Source organism: Mustela nivalis (genome assembly GCF_964662115.1).
Source record: "Mustela nivalis genome assembly, chromosome: 5".
Taxonomy (NCBI): domain Eukaryota; kingdom Metazoa; phylum Chordata; class Mammalia; order Carnivora; family Mustelidae; genus Mustela; species Mustela nivalis.
Window position 1 is genome coordinate 105433017 of NC_139024.1, and position 18194 is coordinate 105451210.

General features: G+C 35.3%; 1 protein-coding gene across 1 annotated transcript in view; it reads right to left on the minus strand.

The window, feature by feature from the left end:
- The window catches only part of EYS (eyes shut homolog), a gene marked incomplete at its 5' end in the record, with an annotated part of 1535590 nt that overhangs the window by 578232 nt on the left and 939164 nt on the right, over positions 1 to 18194 (minus strand).

Consider the following 18194-nt stretch of genomic DNA (forward strand, 5'->3'; position numbering starts at 1 on the left):
TACAGAGTGTAAAATTCTACTTCAGTTTTTTAACATTGTTAAATTTTCTGCGAGTGAAAAATATTGTAAAGAATCGGGTTTAAATATGATTATCCTGCATACAATATACCTTTGCCTATAGGGGTGTGTGTGTGTGTGTTTCTAGGTTTTATTGGTCCATTATTTCTACCCTTGCACCAATATCACACTGCCTGAAATACTGATACTTTTTATTGAATCCAGATATTTGTTGTATAAATCCTCTTACTTTGTTAGCTTTTTGAATGAGATTATCAAATACCATTTTTCCTTTTTTCTCTTTGCTGTGATCAATTTTATATGTTCACTATTTTTTGAATGTTTGAATGCATTCCTGAAATAAGTCTATTTGGTCATAAAATATGTTGATTTTATATGACACAGGTTCCACTTTTCTATGTTTTAAAGAATATATATGTTAAACAGAGTGTCCTCAAACTTCCTGGCTTGTACTGCTCTTATAAAATTTTGGTGTCAAGATTATGCTGTCCTTATATTATTTCAGAAAATTTATGTAATATTATATCTACCTCTCAATATATTGTAGAATTCACTAATATAGTCACCTGGACTTGGAGTTTTCTTTGAGGAAGGTATTAAATATGGACGCAACGTACTTCATTAATGCAGTTACCTAGGTATTATCATGTCCATTTTATTAAATTTTGTTTTCTTCTTGAAACATTTTCACTTAATCTTCATTTTTAAAATTATTGGCAAAAATACTTTTATTTATCAAAAATATTTGCTTAAAATAAAATTATGCCACATATTATTGCCAATAAAATATAATTGGTGTTGGGACTCTAATGATCTCTCTTTCTTGTGATATTGGCCATTTGTACCTTTTCTCATTTTATTTGATTTGCAGATTAGTCTTGGTAGGGAGTAGCAAATTTCAAAGAACGTGTAATTTTGGCAATGTTGATAGTTGCCATTCTATGTTTGTTTCCTATTCCGTTAACTTCTGCTCTTATTTTTATGATTTTCTTCTTTTCACTTTCTTTGGGCTTAATTTACTCTCCTGCTTCTAGTGTGTTTAATGCATGCTCTCAAGATTGTAAACTTCTTTTTAAGACTAAATTTACCTATGTACAAAAAATTCTTTCTCATCATTTATTCAAAATATTTTCTAATTTCTTTTGTGATTTTTTTTTTCTTTAGTCCAAGAATTACCCAGAATTGTAGAGGGATTTTCTGGTTATTTTTGTATTATAAAATATTATAAAAGCTCAATTAAGCTTATTTAAAGAATATTCTCTGTTTGCTTCTAATTCTTGAAATTTATTCACTTAGGCATAGCCAAGCATATGGTCAATTTTAGTAATGTTTTCATGACCCCAGAAAGTTTGTTCTACATATGCGACTACACACACACACACAAAAAAAACTATACACACATTAAGGTACCTTTGTACTGAATAAGGAAGATGAACAATGAAATAAATCATGTTTATGATGCAAATGCATTTTTTTCTTAAAAAAAAATCTGGAGTTTTTTTTTTTACATCCTCCTTCTATCTATACCATGATACAAAGTTAATAAAACTAAGACCAGATATAGCCTTGCCGACAATATTAATGCTTTCATAAAGAAAATTTTGAAAAGATTTTGAAATGATAATGTTTCTCTGTATATTAAGAACTTGGGAGAAAAATGCATTGAACATTTTTAGAACCCATTTGATATTCTTGGATTCTGTATTTAGAAGCAAACTAGAAGCTTTCTGGGTTAATTACTTCTTACAATTAAGCTGTTAAAAATATCTTAGGGAGGATACAGCTTCTAGGAAGTTTTCATTAAATGATAAAAATAAAAAGCACAACTTTTACTCCAATCAATCTTCAAATTTTAATGTTTAGAAAAACAATTTGTACTGCTTTGTGATACTAAAATAGCAATAATAACTAATCACTGATACTCCGTTAATGAACTCCTTTCCCATATTTCATTAAGCAAATGAAACCCATTAAACTATCAAACATATTTATTTGGCCTTTGGTTATAATAACTGAAAAGATAACTTAAAATTATATATATATGTGTGTGTGTACATATACATATATATATAAGCTCTCTATTTTTTCCCTGACTACATAAGCAACATAAACTCATAATTTAACTGACATCTAATTTTTGATGACAACAGATCTAGAATGGATTCATTTATGCTAAGCCCCCATGTCACCAAACCAAGACTTAATTACAGTTTCAGAGCTCTCAGAAATGGAAACTTAAACCCAACCAATTTGGAATTCCCTGATTAACATTAGTTAGATAATCTGCTTGATAACCCTCTCCATCCCCTTTAAGAAAAATAAATAAAGCTTTTTTTTGGGCGAGGGGGCCTGGTATGATTTCCTTGTCTCTGTTCCCTTCTGATAAAATCCTTTGCCTTGCAAAGCCCTTCAGAGCTCCTTTCTATCTGCTAGACTGACTACTGTGTAATGCATGAATCACTGAATAAAGCCACTTAGATGTTTGAAATTTACTCCATTAAATTTTGTATCTAAAATACGTATACATATGTATTATATATTTATATTACAAATTATAATATTTTCTAATATTTTATTCTAAAGAGAATTTTTTTTCTTCATTTAAATATTTGCACAAGTCCATATTCAGCTGTGGTATTTCTTCTTAGGGATATGACTAGAGACTAAAAAGGAGAAAAGGGATATACAGTATATATTAATACACCATGGTTCTAAGTTGTGTAGCACAGACTACACACAAATGCACAGTAGAAATACTCAGAAATTGACCGCTGTGTGATTAAGATCATTATGGTAGGAAAAGGGAAGAATAATAGATATTACAAATGTGGATTTTGAGAAATGGTGAAAGCCGGAAGAGAAATGAATAAACTAGAGTTTTAAAGGTTTTGTCTGTCTATGGTTGAGAATGAGAGCTCAGTTCAATACCAGATTTTTAAGCGTCTCTACTTTGGGCATTTTGAATATGTTATTCTCTACTGAGATTATAGTTCATTCACCACAATGTCAACAGCATGAGGAAAAGGAGGCCTTTGTTATGTTACTCTTATATCCTCAAACCTTCAACAGGGCCTGTATGTGGCAAACACTAAAGTATAAGCTAAATAATGAGCAGTTTGACAAGATACTGTCAGAAATAAAATACATGTTTAATGAATGACAGCATTTTTTTCTTTTGATGATAGCATATACTTTATTCTAATTATATTATTAGAAAATATTTCATAAAATGTTGAAAGTATAAAAAAGAAAAGCACAATGACTTGCATTTTCCAGAAAGAATTATTACTATTACATTGCAATTTAAAACTTTCATATTATGACAAAATGTTCCTCAAACTTGAGAACGTAACACATAAACTCAGAGTTTGCCTCTGTTAATTTAGTAATATAATAAAAACATTTATGTGTATTAATATTATCCCACACTACTAATCGTAATGAATGTATAGTAATTGTTTTGTACTGTTTTAATTGTTTGTATGTTTGTACTTTATTTCTAAAATGTCCAATAGGTATTTGGGAAACTTTTTCAGTTTTTCATCCTTTTCTATAAAACTACACTATATGACTGTTTCATACATCTTCATACACACATCAATTTATTTTCCTAGGAAAACCTCTAGAAGTTTACTTGCAGTACATAAGCTTTCTCAATATTTATATATTCCTACATTTTCTTCAAAAAATTTTCTCAGTTTACTCTCTGTGATGGTTAGTTTTATGCAGCAACTTATAGGCTACAGTCTCTTGTTTTTCAAACACCAATCTAGGTATTGCTGTGAAGGCATTCTGTAGATATGGTTAACATCTACAAGCAGCAGACTTTAAGCAAAGTAAATTGTCCTCCACAATATGAGTAGATCTCATCCAATCAACTGGAAGGCTTTAAAGAGCAAAACTGAAGTTTTCCTGAAGAAGAAATTCTACCTCTAGTTTGCAGCATTAGCTCCCACCCGGCGGTTTCCATCCTGCAGGCCTGCCCCTCAGACTTTGTACTTATCCAGTCAGATCCCACAATCACATAAGTCAATTTCTTAAAATAAATCTCTTAATGTATATCTTCTGCTGGCTCTGTTCCTGGTAATGTCCTGACTAATACAGATTTTGGTACCTATAGTGCTGGGAATAGAGAGATAATTATTTGACCTGATATATAGGAAGATCTTTTATATTATCTTATAATCACATCAGTGAAGCAGTATTAATGTTAACTGAGTATGGAATTTGATTCTTTAATTGGATTTGGACCTGATAATAGTTTTTGTTAAAAATCTCAAGACATGTCTCTCTTAATTAGTGTTAGCCACATGAAATTTAATTCCTTATAAAGGTATTCTGCATGAATAGTAATAGATCAGGTGATCGGCTTTTGATTATCAACTCTAAGCTAAAGACTTGCCATGACCTCTGATAGGAATAAATAAAAGAACTCGAAGTATTAGGGAAAGATTCATACATCATGGTAGGAGATTAATTATTTATAATTATATCACATTTCAGGCTTTTCTCTAAAATTTATTATGGTTTTTATTATTGTTGTATAATTTCTATTCATTGTCACAGAGGGTAAACTGCTTCACCATCAAGAACACTATTATCTATGCACTAATTCTGTAGGCTTTCACCTTTGGATAAGTATGAGAATTTTTCTTTCATACTTAAAATTCTGTACTGGCTTATTCTTGTTTTCAAAGCTATTATCATTTCTGAAATAAATTACCCACTGTAAATGAATACAAGGATAGCATATTATCTTTTCTCATACACATATTCCGGAGAGCTGGCAGCTAAGCTAAAGAAAGATGAAAGTAAGTACACCTCCATTATAACAATGTAGACCATCATGTTTTCTTTGCCGAAAATGCAATTCTAATATTTCATCTAGCAGGATTGTTATTTTATTCAAGAGATACACTTTTTAACAGCAGTCATATCTTTCCCCCTAGGCTCATTAGAGTGGAGGCAATGTTATTTTGATTGTGTCCGATTGAATCTAACAGGAATTGACTGAACGTAAGAAAACAGTCTTACAACATTATTGTTTAGCATTTGCTGATGATACAGTTTGCCTAGCACACCACGCAGTGTAAAATTTTTCCATCAAGGCTTTTTAATGCTTTCTCTAAAATCAGCACACAGGGTGCTTTAAAGGTCAAATGAGTAGAATGATTTTTTTGCATAATTATTAATATATATAGAACTCTTTCAAGACTCTTGGTGTTTGAACTACCTTTAATTGTTCTTCTCCCAAACTTGCAGTGATTGCTCATATCTGTCATTGGTATTCACATTAATAGTAATCGTTAACTACTCTCCACTAATTAGAGCCTAAAAGAAAAGCTTAGTTTGCCATAGATTCTATTCATTATGTTTTGGTATTCAATATAGATGCCAGGAAAGGTCGAATAACTATGCTGAACACAATAGAGATTTGGCTGACTTACTGTTTTATTATTTGCATGCCTATCATCATAAAGCAACAATTTCGAAGCTTCCACATGTCATAGCAAAGATTATAGGAAGTACATAGAATAGGCCAATCTTACAAATAAATAATAAAAAATGTGGCAAATAGTAGAATTTCATTATGTTGGACATTAATTTTCTGATTATTCTGGAGCATTATAAAAGTCATCATTTAGAAATTGATTTCTACCTTATATTTAAGAAAGAATTTTTAATCGGCAATGATTAAACCTTACCATAGAACCTGAACATTTGTGTATTCTCCTTGTTAACTGCTTACCATATTTACATTGAAAACATTATTAATTTATTTAATCAGCCAGAAAAGTAAAGAAATTGCTATAAAAATTTTAAAAAACTATATTTTCAGGGAGGATTTAAACACCTAAACTGTCTATTCTCACAAATACTAATGAAAAATAGACATAAATTTATATATTTGATGTCAAAACACAATTATTTATCAGATCAAATTACCCCTGATATCTAGAGATTTTTTTTTTAAGATTTTATTTCTTTGAGAGAGATCACAAGTAGGCAGAGAGGCAGGCAGAGAAAGAGGAGGAAGCAGGCTTCCCACCGAGCAGAAAGCCTGAGGCCATGTGGGGCTTGATCCCAGGACCCCAGGATCATGACCTGAGCCGAAGGCAGAGGCCTTAACCCACTGAGCCCCCCAGGTGCCCCATCTAGGGATATTTTATATGCACTTAGCTTATAAGAAATTTATTCTCTTGAAAAATTGATTTTTAAAAGAGAAATAAATAGGGGATATTTCTATTAATGATGGCAGATTTGATTCCTATAATATTTATTCAGGTAGTTTCTGCAGGGGACATGGAATTGCTCCCAGCCTCTACTCCTCATCACATCTTTGAAAACATTAAGATAAACTCCTCAATTTAAAGCTGTGGATAGTAAAGCACTGCCAAAAAATTAAGTCTAAAAGTCTTCATTTGGAATTCAAGCACCCACCCCTCCAATTTAGGATCTTATTTAATTATCTGTGTCTCTGACAGCTCTACAACAGGAATTTTCTGCTATTTAGATAAGTCTCCTCATTGTTCCACCTGCAAAGGTTTCTCTTCTATCCATTTAAATGCTGCTCATAATTAAGAGCTTACTTAAGCTTCACTTATTACCTAAAATGTTACTAATATTTGCAGTCTTAATGATCTCTTCACCATCTAATACCACCAACAGTGTGCCATTCATTAATTTTTGCATTCAATTATACAGTGTTTTCTCTTGTTACATGACTGCTTTGTCTCTCCAGTGAAAAAAATAACCTTTCAACTGGCAGAGTTATAATTTGTCCATCTTTGATTTTTAGTAAAACCAAGGCATTGGCCTACTGACCTTATTTTTAATTTATAGCATTAATTGTGCTATATTCCCTTAATAAGTGTGATTCTAAGGAAGCAGCCTTGTCATGCTCAGGAAACCCGCAAGCTGCCAGGTGCTTAGATGTCACTTCCACTGTGACCACAGGCTGGCCTTGGTCTCCCTGTTAGAATAGGATTATCCCTCTGCCCATGGGGCTTTCTGTTGGCAAAGTAACTGCTGGCATTCATTGAGCCACAGTGAGATTTTCTAACAATTATGGGCAGCTGAGCAAAGAGTAGCTAAAAGCTCTGAATTTAGCACTGACAAAATCATGCAATTGAGTTGTTTTCTGGCTAGTTCTAAGCTAAGTATTATGCTAATTGATTTTTCTTTTGGGGTTCATACTTTTGGAACCTTGACAAAAATTTTTTTTAAAGATTTTATTTTTTAAAAAAGATTTTATTATTTATGTTCAAGAGAGAGTATGATCGGGCGTTGGGTAGGAGGAGAGAAAAATCTCAAGCAGAATTCACCCTGAGCACATGAAGCTCTACTTGGGGCTCGATCTCACAACCCTGAGATCATGACCTGAGCCATGATTCTTCTGAAAGACTGCTCCCTGCTAACCCGCACTGGATAAATGGACTTTTAAATATATATACTTATATATATGCATATACATACATATTAAAAGTCCATTTTAAATATATATAAGTATATATATTTAAAAGTCCATTTATATATTTATATATAATATAAATTATTATATATATATATAATTATTTATTTATTTATTTGAGATAGTGAGTGAGAGAATAAGAGGAGGGGCAGAGGGAGAGGGAGAAGCAGATTCCCCACTGAGCAGGGATCCTGATGAGGGGCTGGGTGCCAGGACCCTGGGATCATGATCTGAGCTGATGTTCAACCAAATGAGCCACCCAGATGCCACTGGGTAAATTGACTTTTAAATATATTTTTGCATTTGTGATTGAAATTAAACATCAGTGATATGGTTAATAACCTATATTAATTATGATAGTCCTAATTAAATTATATTTGAGAATCTATAAAATAATAATTGATACTAATATAATTGACATTAGATTATTAGATACTAAGATCACTGTTTAAATTTAATCAGGAACAATATATCCAATTATTATCTCTATCATTATGAGCAATTAGTCACTTTAATCATAATTCCTTGAAATGAAATATCTACTTTAGAAAAAGAACACTAATAAACCTCATGAATTAATTTAGCACACAGATGTTATATTTGGCAAATTATATAAATAAAATATTTAAATATGTCATTAATAATTTCTGAATACTCACAAAATATGTCTTTAAAATTTTATTTTTCTGAAGTATTAAAAGGATCAAGTAGACCAGCAGAATAATTGTGAAACACAACTTATTAGCTTAAAAAGCATTTATATAGTGATACCTTAATTTCTACCATGGGCAATCCCTCAGAGAATCTTTGGATATATTGTGACTACTTTCAAAATTGTTCAAGAAGATATCAGAAGCAGAAGTGATAGAGGAAGTCCATCTCTCCCAGAGAAATACGGGAAGGATCAAAAAGCACATGGAAACGTATAAAGTGATATAGTGATGAAATCATCCCTCAAAGGACCTCCTTTCATTCCTCAAGATCTGCCACTGGAGTTTCAGAGACATTGGAGCTCATGTATGGCTTACTCTGCAAGTGTATACCTGACATTCTGTGATGGGGCTGGTCAGCACATCACACTTTAAAAAAGAGTGCTAATGATTTCATTGTGAGAATTTAGAGAGTAAATCCCTAGTCAGATTAGTTACAGAATTAAGTTCCACAAAATTCAACATAATGGTGGGCATTTTCAGGTTAATCTAGTTGTAGCTCCATATTATGCATAAAGCCTATTTGCCTTAGGAAATGTCACTGGGGATTCCAGATTATTCTGTTGTATTACACATCTTTTATTTAGGAGGGGGGAGAGGAAATGAGGCACTGCAGCTACCTGATATCATATATGCTGTTTGCTCACTTGAATTTCATTTTAGAAATACCTATGTTACTTCTGTTCCCTGGTCCTTTTCTAGACTGTTTAATGTAAAAATAAACATATAATGTAATATATATATATATACAAAAATATGTATACACACATTTTTAAGAAAGAGGAAAGCATGGACTTTGTAGTCAGAAAGAATTCCTTTTGGCTGTCAGCTTCATCACTTATTACCTAAGAGACATTTACTCTTAATTTGTCATGCAGGTATTTCTCAATATTATTATGTGTCAGGCAAGACAGTTTATGCTAGGATTTAAGATTGACAAAACTGCATTAGGGCCACCTTTTATAATTCAAATCTCAAGAGAGAGGATGACATATATAGTAAGCATCATAATGCTTAAAGGAGTTGGGGACTGATTTAAACTGAGATGTCAGGAACACATTCTCAAGGAAGTTAAGATTTGAGATGGAATCTGAAAAATAAGCAGCTAACAGTAGGCCAGCAGAATTAGGAAAGAATGTGCTAAGCAGAGAGACCATCATATTTGCAAAAGTCCCTGAGGGCAGAAGGAGGGACTTGTGTAAACTGAAAAAAAACTAGGGGGTGCTGGAGCACAATCATGTGTGGGAATGTTGGCAGGATAATAGGATTAGAGAAATAGGTAAGACTACTTAATTTTTTGATACTCCATAAATGTAATGTATAGGTAAGTTTAATGGTAAAAATGTGTATCAATCCACACTTCTCTTGATTGTTGAATAGAAAACTTAAGCGATTAGAAAGAAAAACTTTCAGATACTCTATAAATGCTAGTTTTTTTGTTTGGCTGATTGGTTTTGTTTGGTGTTTTACTCTCCTGAGTTCACCATAACAAAATACCACTGACTGGGGTGCTTAAAGAAACAACAAAAATTTATTTTCTCACAGATCTAAAGGCTGGGAATCCAAGATCAAGGTGTTAGTATGTTTGGTTTGCCCTGCCTGCTTTTTCCCCCTGTATCCTCAACATGACATTTTCTCTGTGCATACACATTTCTGGTGTCTCTTCCTCTTCTAGTAAGGACATCAGTCATATTTAATTAGGGCCCACCCATATTAACTGCATTGAACCATAATGACTTCTGTAAAAACTGTATCTCCAAATACAATCACATTCTAAGGTAACCAGGGTTAGGACTTCAACATAGAGATTTTAGGGGGACACAGCTAATCCATAACATTTTATTTGTTCAGCTTGTTAAATTGTAAGTTGTTTCTCTCTTTCACTCCAGGTTGGATAATCTTAAGCTCACTCTTTTCTCTGGAAGTGTTTTTCACCTGTAGCTCTCTTGCTTTACCACCTACCCCCATTTTATGCCCTGTATGCAGTTGTATATTCCTGTCTTCAAACTATCTGTATTCTAGATGCTTTGAATTTATTTAACTCTGGATCATAAAAACAGATAAGCCCATGATATATGAGATACATATATGTGTATGTGTGTATTTGTGTGTGTGTATAATACAAAAGAATTCTTTTTCTAGAGTTAGATTTAAACTACACATAGTTGCGAATAAAAGAAATACATTAATCAAATAACAGACTCATGAACTAAGGATAATCTTGCTAGAATACTGATAAAGTAATGGGCTAAGTAATATAATAGAAGAGATATTATTATCAACAGTTAGAAAACTATTGAAGGAAAGCAAAAAACTATTTGAATGATGCTAATCTGAGAAAAACAATGTTCAAGAAACTATGGAAAATATACTATTCAATGGAAGTCTGTTGAAATGCAGAGATCCAGCTTATCTTGACATTTATTACCACCATATATTCTAGGTGAAACTTAGTCATCCTTCCCTATTTGTGCATATTAGATATACTAAGTGTTCTATAATGCATTATCTTATTTACTGTAGGCATTATTATGAGTTTTACATCTGGTTTGACCAGATCAAACAACTTGTCCAAAATCACTGCTAATGGCTCTAAAGCTGGGATTTCTTGATCCTTGATTCTAAAACGATGCTGCTCTCTAAGACTTTCTCTGATATACCAAGGGGGAAAATAGAGAGGCAAGCCATCATACAGATGTTAAGTTGTAATGGTGAACCTCCTCAATGTGTACATGTGCCCAAGAGACTAGTTATGAAGAGTTATAAGAGATTCACCGAAATCAAATGATAATATATTTGAAAATGGCTGATGAATGTTCACTCCTATCAAAACACACAAGCATGGGCACACACACACACAGAACAATAAAGTTTCATGAGCAATTGGGTTTCATCATCCATCACTTGGAGTCAGATAAAAGCTGTTCTAGGAAGACTTGTTTAGGCAAACCTAGTATAGCATTAAATCCACCATCACAATGACAAGTATATTTATAGGGTCTCAAATTGCAGCAACTTCAGACTCAGAAATCATACTTATGACCATTCTTTCAGATAAGTGGAAGAGGGACAATAAAACTGAAATGAAAATTGATGATTTGAACCATAAAATTTTAGCTTTCAGTTATATTGGCTGCATATAGCCAAACTCGCAAATTGTGGTTCATTGTTAAAGTTCTTTAAATTGGAATGGACTCTTAGGAAAAGGTTTCATCAGTTATCATAGAAGAAAATATTTAAAATCGCAAAATGGAGATGCTGGCACATCCTGACATACCTAGTGCTAAGAGAGAAAAACGGGTTCTATTTCCTCACCTGAGCTATAAAGTCAGATTCAGTACTACAGAAATATAAGTTGTTTTCAAATTGCTTTTTTATATGCTGTTTTAAAATAGATAAAAATAACTTAAATATCATTATACAGTATAAGTGTATAAATACATAAGTACATAGTCATCACATAGTTTTTTAAAAAGTAATATATAACAGAGTTTTAACAGAAATTGTCTTTTGAATATGATTTTTGTTCTAATCCTTTGGATTAAGAAAAGTTTTATAGAAGAGAAAAATGGAGAATAGTTAATAAAAACATTTTCTCATTATTGTTTTTGAAACACAATGCTTTCTAATTCAAGACCTGTAGGATCTAAAGGTACAAAACATAAGTGTGATTGTAACTGCTCTGTAAAAGAAAGGAACTGGACAAAGTCACAAATATGTGGGTTAGTTTCCCTTTTCTATACACCAGTAACCTGGGTTTTATACCTGGGTACAGCAGTGAGTAGTTCTCCCCTGCCCTTCCCTTCTCCCTCCCCCTTACCCTTTCCTTCCCCTCTCTCTTCCCTTTCCCTCTATTTCTTTCTTTCTTGGAGAGAGAGAGAAAGTGAGCAGGAGGAGCAGGGAGGGGCAGAGGGAGAAGGAGAGAAAGAGAATTTTAAACAGGCTCCACGCTCAGTGTGGAGCCTGACATGGGGCTCAATCTCAGAACCCTGAGATCATGACTTGAGCCAAAATCAAGAGATGGATGCTTAAATGACTGAGCCACCAAGGCACCCCAGTAAATATGTTTCTATAACTTTTGTACTAAGCTGAAAGCTTAAAGGAGGGGTGATCTTTAGTAGGTCTGAGGGTGTAATGATTCTAAGACATGAGCCCAAGCTTGGGTGCCGGGAATTCCAAGACAGGGGCTCTATCTATAATCTTGTTTTAGAGATTTTATTTATTTGAGAGTGGCATCATAAGTTGGGGATGGGACATAGGAAAGGGACAAGCAGACTCCCCACTGAGCATGGAGCCTGCTGGGGTTCAATCCCAGGACCCTGAGATCATGACCTGAGCCAATGTCAGATGCATAACTGACTAAGCACCCAGGCACCCTCGGGTGTTGCTAAGTTAGTTCCTTGCAGAAATCCCATGCAGCATATATTCATTTCTCTGTGAGAGTAAATAGAATTTATAACACAAGAACTTCTGTGCTATCCGCAAGGTACAGAGAATTTTCCTTTCTCCTTTCAGAAATGACCTGGAAGTTTAATCTAGCAAAACACAGAAGCAACTCTACGAGGAGAAATATGGCAAGAGTTAGGCAAACAATAGGATCTCGGAAGGAGGTGGTCACAAATAGACTATACCACTAGTTACTGGGCTTTGGTTGAACAAACTTCTCTAATACCGTATTTTGAAAACAGAGACCTGAAAAAATACCCCTGTTGTTATTTGTGACCTTGCTGACTCATTACAGGAAGAAGAAAATAAAACAAGTTCTTCACAAAGGTAGGAGATACTCAGTCCTTGTTGAGGGTAGCTGATAAGTGTCCATAGTTATCACAGTTACATGTTGCTGGGTCTATAGGGTTTTAAGTACATTTATGCACATTTTGATGCAACTCAATTTTTAAAAAAGACATGTACCATGCAACTGTTCTTAGTGAGCATTTATTTTGAAACAAAAGGGGGGCAAGCAAGTCCATTTGTTTGGGGCTAAGATTTCATTTTAGATAGCTTGGTATTTAGAAAATCCAGCATTTTTTTTTTTTTAATAAACTTGATTTTTTAAAATTTAATTTCTTTTTGGTGTAACAGATTTCATTATTTATGAACCACACCCAGTGCTCCATGCAATACGTGCCCTCCATAATACCCACCACCAGGCTCCCCCAACCTCCCATGCCCCTCCTTTCCAAAATCCTCAGATTGTTTTTCAGAGTCCATAGTCTCTCATGGTTCATCTCCCCCTCCAATTTCCCTCAACTCCCTTCTCCTCTCCATCTCCCCATGTCCTCCGTGTTATCTCTTATGCTCCACAAATAAGTGAAACCATATGATAATTGACTCTCTCTGCTTGACTTATTTCACTCAGCATAATCTCTTCTAGTCCCATCCATGTAATACAAAAGTTGGGTATTCATCCTTCCTGATGGAGCCATAATACTCCATAGTGTATATGGACCACATCTTCCTTATTCATTCGTCCATTGAAGGGCATCTTGGTTCTTTCCCCAGTTTGGTGACCGTGGCCATTGCTGCTATGAACATTGTCTGTTTAGAGTGATTCTATCAGTAGAGGGAGCCCCAGATGAATAACTATTGAACAACCACAATTTCCTAAACCAGGGCACTCATAAACTCTTAAGAGTATGTTAACCCTAATAAATGAAGACTCAGGGTATAACTTAATGTGGCAGAATCCATGAGTCTAAACTGATACAGCATTCTGGGACTCTAGCTAACATTTTCTCTTTGACTCTAAAAAGTTATATTCTATGTTTGGGAGCATTCTCTTATGGCTTATAGAAACTCATGTGTTCATGTGTGTGTGCATATATATAACTGATCTGATTCATTGTGCCTCCTTACCATGGAATAAGAGTGAAGTCTCAAAATGTACCAAAAAGACTGAATGTGATTTGTACTCTATTTAGTTTCAAGGTTTTATTAATTGGAAATAAGTGTCATTGCTAACTTGTCACTATTGGAATTTCTATGTCCAATGAGCCTTTTACTTTAACTGAAACAAGAATGGCAGTGGTCTCTGAGGGGAAGAGAAGGCTAATAATCACTGCCATTGTAAAACAATTTTAGCCAGATTTAAATGAAAATACATTTGTTTATTATGTGGTTTCAAGCTGTGTTGTCTTTTATAGTCATATAATATTTAAACTTAAAAAGTCAAAGTCTTTTGTGTGTGGGGGGGGAGATGTTATTATTTCTACAGAACACAGAAAATCCTTTCTTTCAGAATCATGTGACAAAACACCAGCACATAGGATAAACTGAAATGTTACCCACTCACTAATTCTGATGTGAATATATTGTTTTTTCTTCCTTGCCTGTGTACTTCCTGCTGCTATGGTAATAAGCTTTCTGCCTGTTCAGGGACATTTTATTTCCTCAGACAAAATTTATAACTTTTATGTTAAGTGAAAAGAAGGATTTTTAGAAACTCAAAATTTTCAATTGTGTAGTAACTTTTTAATCTTCATTATATACCAGCATAAGGACTAATCAGCTTTAATAAAAATACTGGAGATGCCTGGGTGGTTCAGTCAGTTAAACATCTGCCTTTGGCCCAGGTCATGATCTCAGGCTCCTGGGCTCCCTGCTCAGTAGGGAGCCCGCTTCTCCTTCTCCCTCTCCCTATGCCCCTCCCCCCCACGTGTCCTCTTCTCTCTCATATAAATAAATGAAGTCTTAAAAAAAAAAAGAAAAATACTGACTGTTTTATGTCTTTAAAGTGAGTCTACATATTAGTATCTTGAATGTGGATAAATGGGAGTAATTGAAATTTATTTTTAAATATTTCAAAGAGAGCAACTTAGAGAAAAAAATGATAGCACGATAAAGGTATTATTAAATAAGACATTTGACAAAGGTTAGCTTTGGGAGAATATGGGCAATAAGTATAAGCATAAATACTTATCTCATACCTCCTTTCCCATCAAATTTCTATTTAAAAAAACCACTGGATGTACAAATGGGGGGAGAGGGGGAAGCAGCTTGACAATAGAATTGGTGGTCAATGTCTACCCAACCAGAATTAAATGGTTAGAAATGTTAAAAAAGTAGAAAGACTTAAAATTTAACCATCCAGAATCAAAAGCACAAAATCATCCTCATAAATACGTGGGAATATTATCAGCAGTCAGTGAGAGCCACTGGGTCCCCAACAGCACCTCAAAATGCAGAGCTGCATTTTACTTTTTTTAACAGTGCTGTGCTTGCTATTGTTTCCTCCTTTTCCCGCTTCATCAGTTGTTTTTCTCTGTATGTTACTTTTGGCTGCATACAAGCACGCTTTAGTATCTTTGATCTTAAAAAAGAGAAAAAATCTTCTTTGACCGTTCTTCTCCACACATTTCTTTAGTTTGAGACTTCCATCTATAACAAAATTCCCAAAAAACTATTTATATTAACTGTTTCTAATTCTTTCCTGCCTATTCTGTCTTTACCAACTCCATTAGGCTTTTAAGAAATTGTTTTTGTCAAGCTCATTTATTTGCCCTCCACACTGAAAATCCAAAGGTCATTTCTCATTCCCCATCTTACTCAACAGCTGCAGCATATGTCTTAGATGGCAACTTTACTCCTTGAAACATTTTCTTCATTCTCTGGACACATTTTTCCTTTTTTGGTTGTATTTCACTAGTAGCTCATTATCTCTCTTCTCTTCTGGTCCTCCTAATTTTACTGACCTCTAAGTATTAAAGAGCTTTTAAATCAAAAGCTGTCCAGTTGAAATTCTTTCACCTATAAGGATCAACATTTCAACCTGTGTGGACTCAGCATTAGTCTCAAAGGAGCTTACATTAGCTTTGTCTCTTGAAACACATGTCAGTCAAGCTGAGAACTTGGCTGTTCGTGATGCTGAGGGATATTCCTGTTGCCAATGGGCATACCAACCACATACTTTGTCCCAGTGAAAACCCTTTTCTTGTTGAGTTAATTCAGATCTCTAGAACAGAAAATAAGTATTCAACAGTGAGTACACATGACAGCAGCTCTCACCATGTTGTACAATGCTGCTATTTCTGCTTCTTATTATTTAGCTTTTCTCCTTTGTTTGGGTTTGGAGTCTTCTCTGCCCAGTCACCTCCATCAAAGTAACTGTAAGTTAAAGCAAGAGCAAATTCTGTGCTACCTCCATACCCATGGTCTCCCTTCTGCCAAAGTGGACTACAACTTCTGATTACAAACCAAAACTGGTCAAACATATACCTCCAACTGCAAAGGAGAGGACAACAAAACCAAAACTGTTTGTGGTACCCATAAAGAAAGGTTATAGTTCCTAATTTAAAATGAGGATATAAATTAGGAACACCTACTATTTGAAGATACAAAAAGAATTTTTAAAAATTTTTAAAAAGGGAAAAGGGGACAAAATGGCGGGGGAGTAGGAGGAGGCACCTTTTCAGCCGGTACCCCAAAGTGAGCTGATTACCTACCAAAGAACTGCAATAACCCATGAAATCAGCCTGAGATCAGAATTATACACGTCTGGATCTCTACAGGGACAGAAGACGCCAGTGGGCAGGTAAAGTGGAGTGGAACAGCGGACTGATATCAGAAGATAAACAAAAGGGGGAGGGAGCCACCAGAGGCGACCCGTTGGAAAGTAATACCCCAATACGAGCGAGAGTGCCCTGCGTCTGGGGAGAAGCATTAACTTGGAGACTGGTTGAAAGCACTCCAAAAGAGCAAAGGATCGTGGGGGGAAATTGTGGGAATCGGGGCGGCTAGGAACAGGGGCTTAAGTCCCCGGTCCCAGGACAGCCTCCCCGGCGCTGAGGCAGAGAGAGTGCGGCAGAGAAACCAGCTCTTGGTCCCTAAGCGTCCAGCCTGCCCGAGAATGCCTGGGTTCTAGTTCCTGTGAGGGGATGGGAGCCAAGCAGGCTGGCAGAGCACGCGAGCCCTACCACAAAGCTTAAGATACGCGCGCACGTCCCTCATGCTCCCGAGTCACAAAAGCCCTGCCGGCGCTCTTTGACCCATGCCATTGTTTCAAAGCCTAAGCCGCGCGCCCCAAACTCTCCCCTGACAGGGGTGCGCAAAAGCCCAGCCTGGTGTTTACGAACCTGCGCCCCGTTCTCAGTTCTCAGTGCCTGAGACGTGTGCGCAACCCATAGCTGCCTCTGAAAGAGGTGCGCGCAAGCCAGGCACTCCCAAGCCCAGGCCAGCAGCAAAATCTCAGCGTACGATTGCTGCTTGGAACCTCTCTGGTGGTCGGAGCCCCAGACAACTGCCACTGCCTTGGTTTTGGGTACAAACAAAAGATCCTGCGCCCCCAGGGTCTGCAACTTGGAACCTGCTCTGCCAGCGGCCAAGGGGGAACTTATTTTGGCTCTGCACCCAGACTGAGGCTTCTCTCTGAGAGGGAGATCAGGGTGCGGTTTGTTTTCCTCTAAAACTACAAAAACCATCAGAGGCGGTCAAGGTGAGAGAAAAAAAAGTGAACAAGCATAAAAACCGCCAGAGAACAAAAGCCTGAAAAAAAAAAAAAACAGTTTCCTCAGAGCCCACCCACTTGAGGGGGGTGGGAGGACTTAACTCAGGAAACATCACTGACTGACAACCCACGTGGCAGGCCCCTCCCCCAGAAAACAAACCAAGAAAGAAAAAAAAAAAAAAGAGGAAAAAAAAAGGACTACAAGAGAACAACCACTACTTCATAGGAAAACTTGTATTGTTCACCCGTTCCCACTATTCCGGTTCATTTTTTCTTAATTTTTTTTTTACACATTAAGTAATTTTTTTAACCTATTTACCATCACAGCGAGCTGTACAGTACATCAAATTCCATAATACCTTTCCAACCTGAACTTTTTAATACATACACCTATGTTTTTCTTTTGCATTTTTATTTTTTGAATTCCTTTTTTAAAATTTTAGTTTAGTTTAGTCTAGTTTATTCCTTTTTATTTTTATCCTCTAATATTCATATAGAGTTAAACTTCAAAATAATCCCCTTTCCCCAATCAATACTACCCCTATAGATAAAC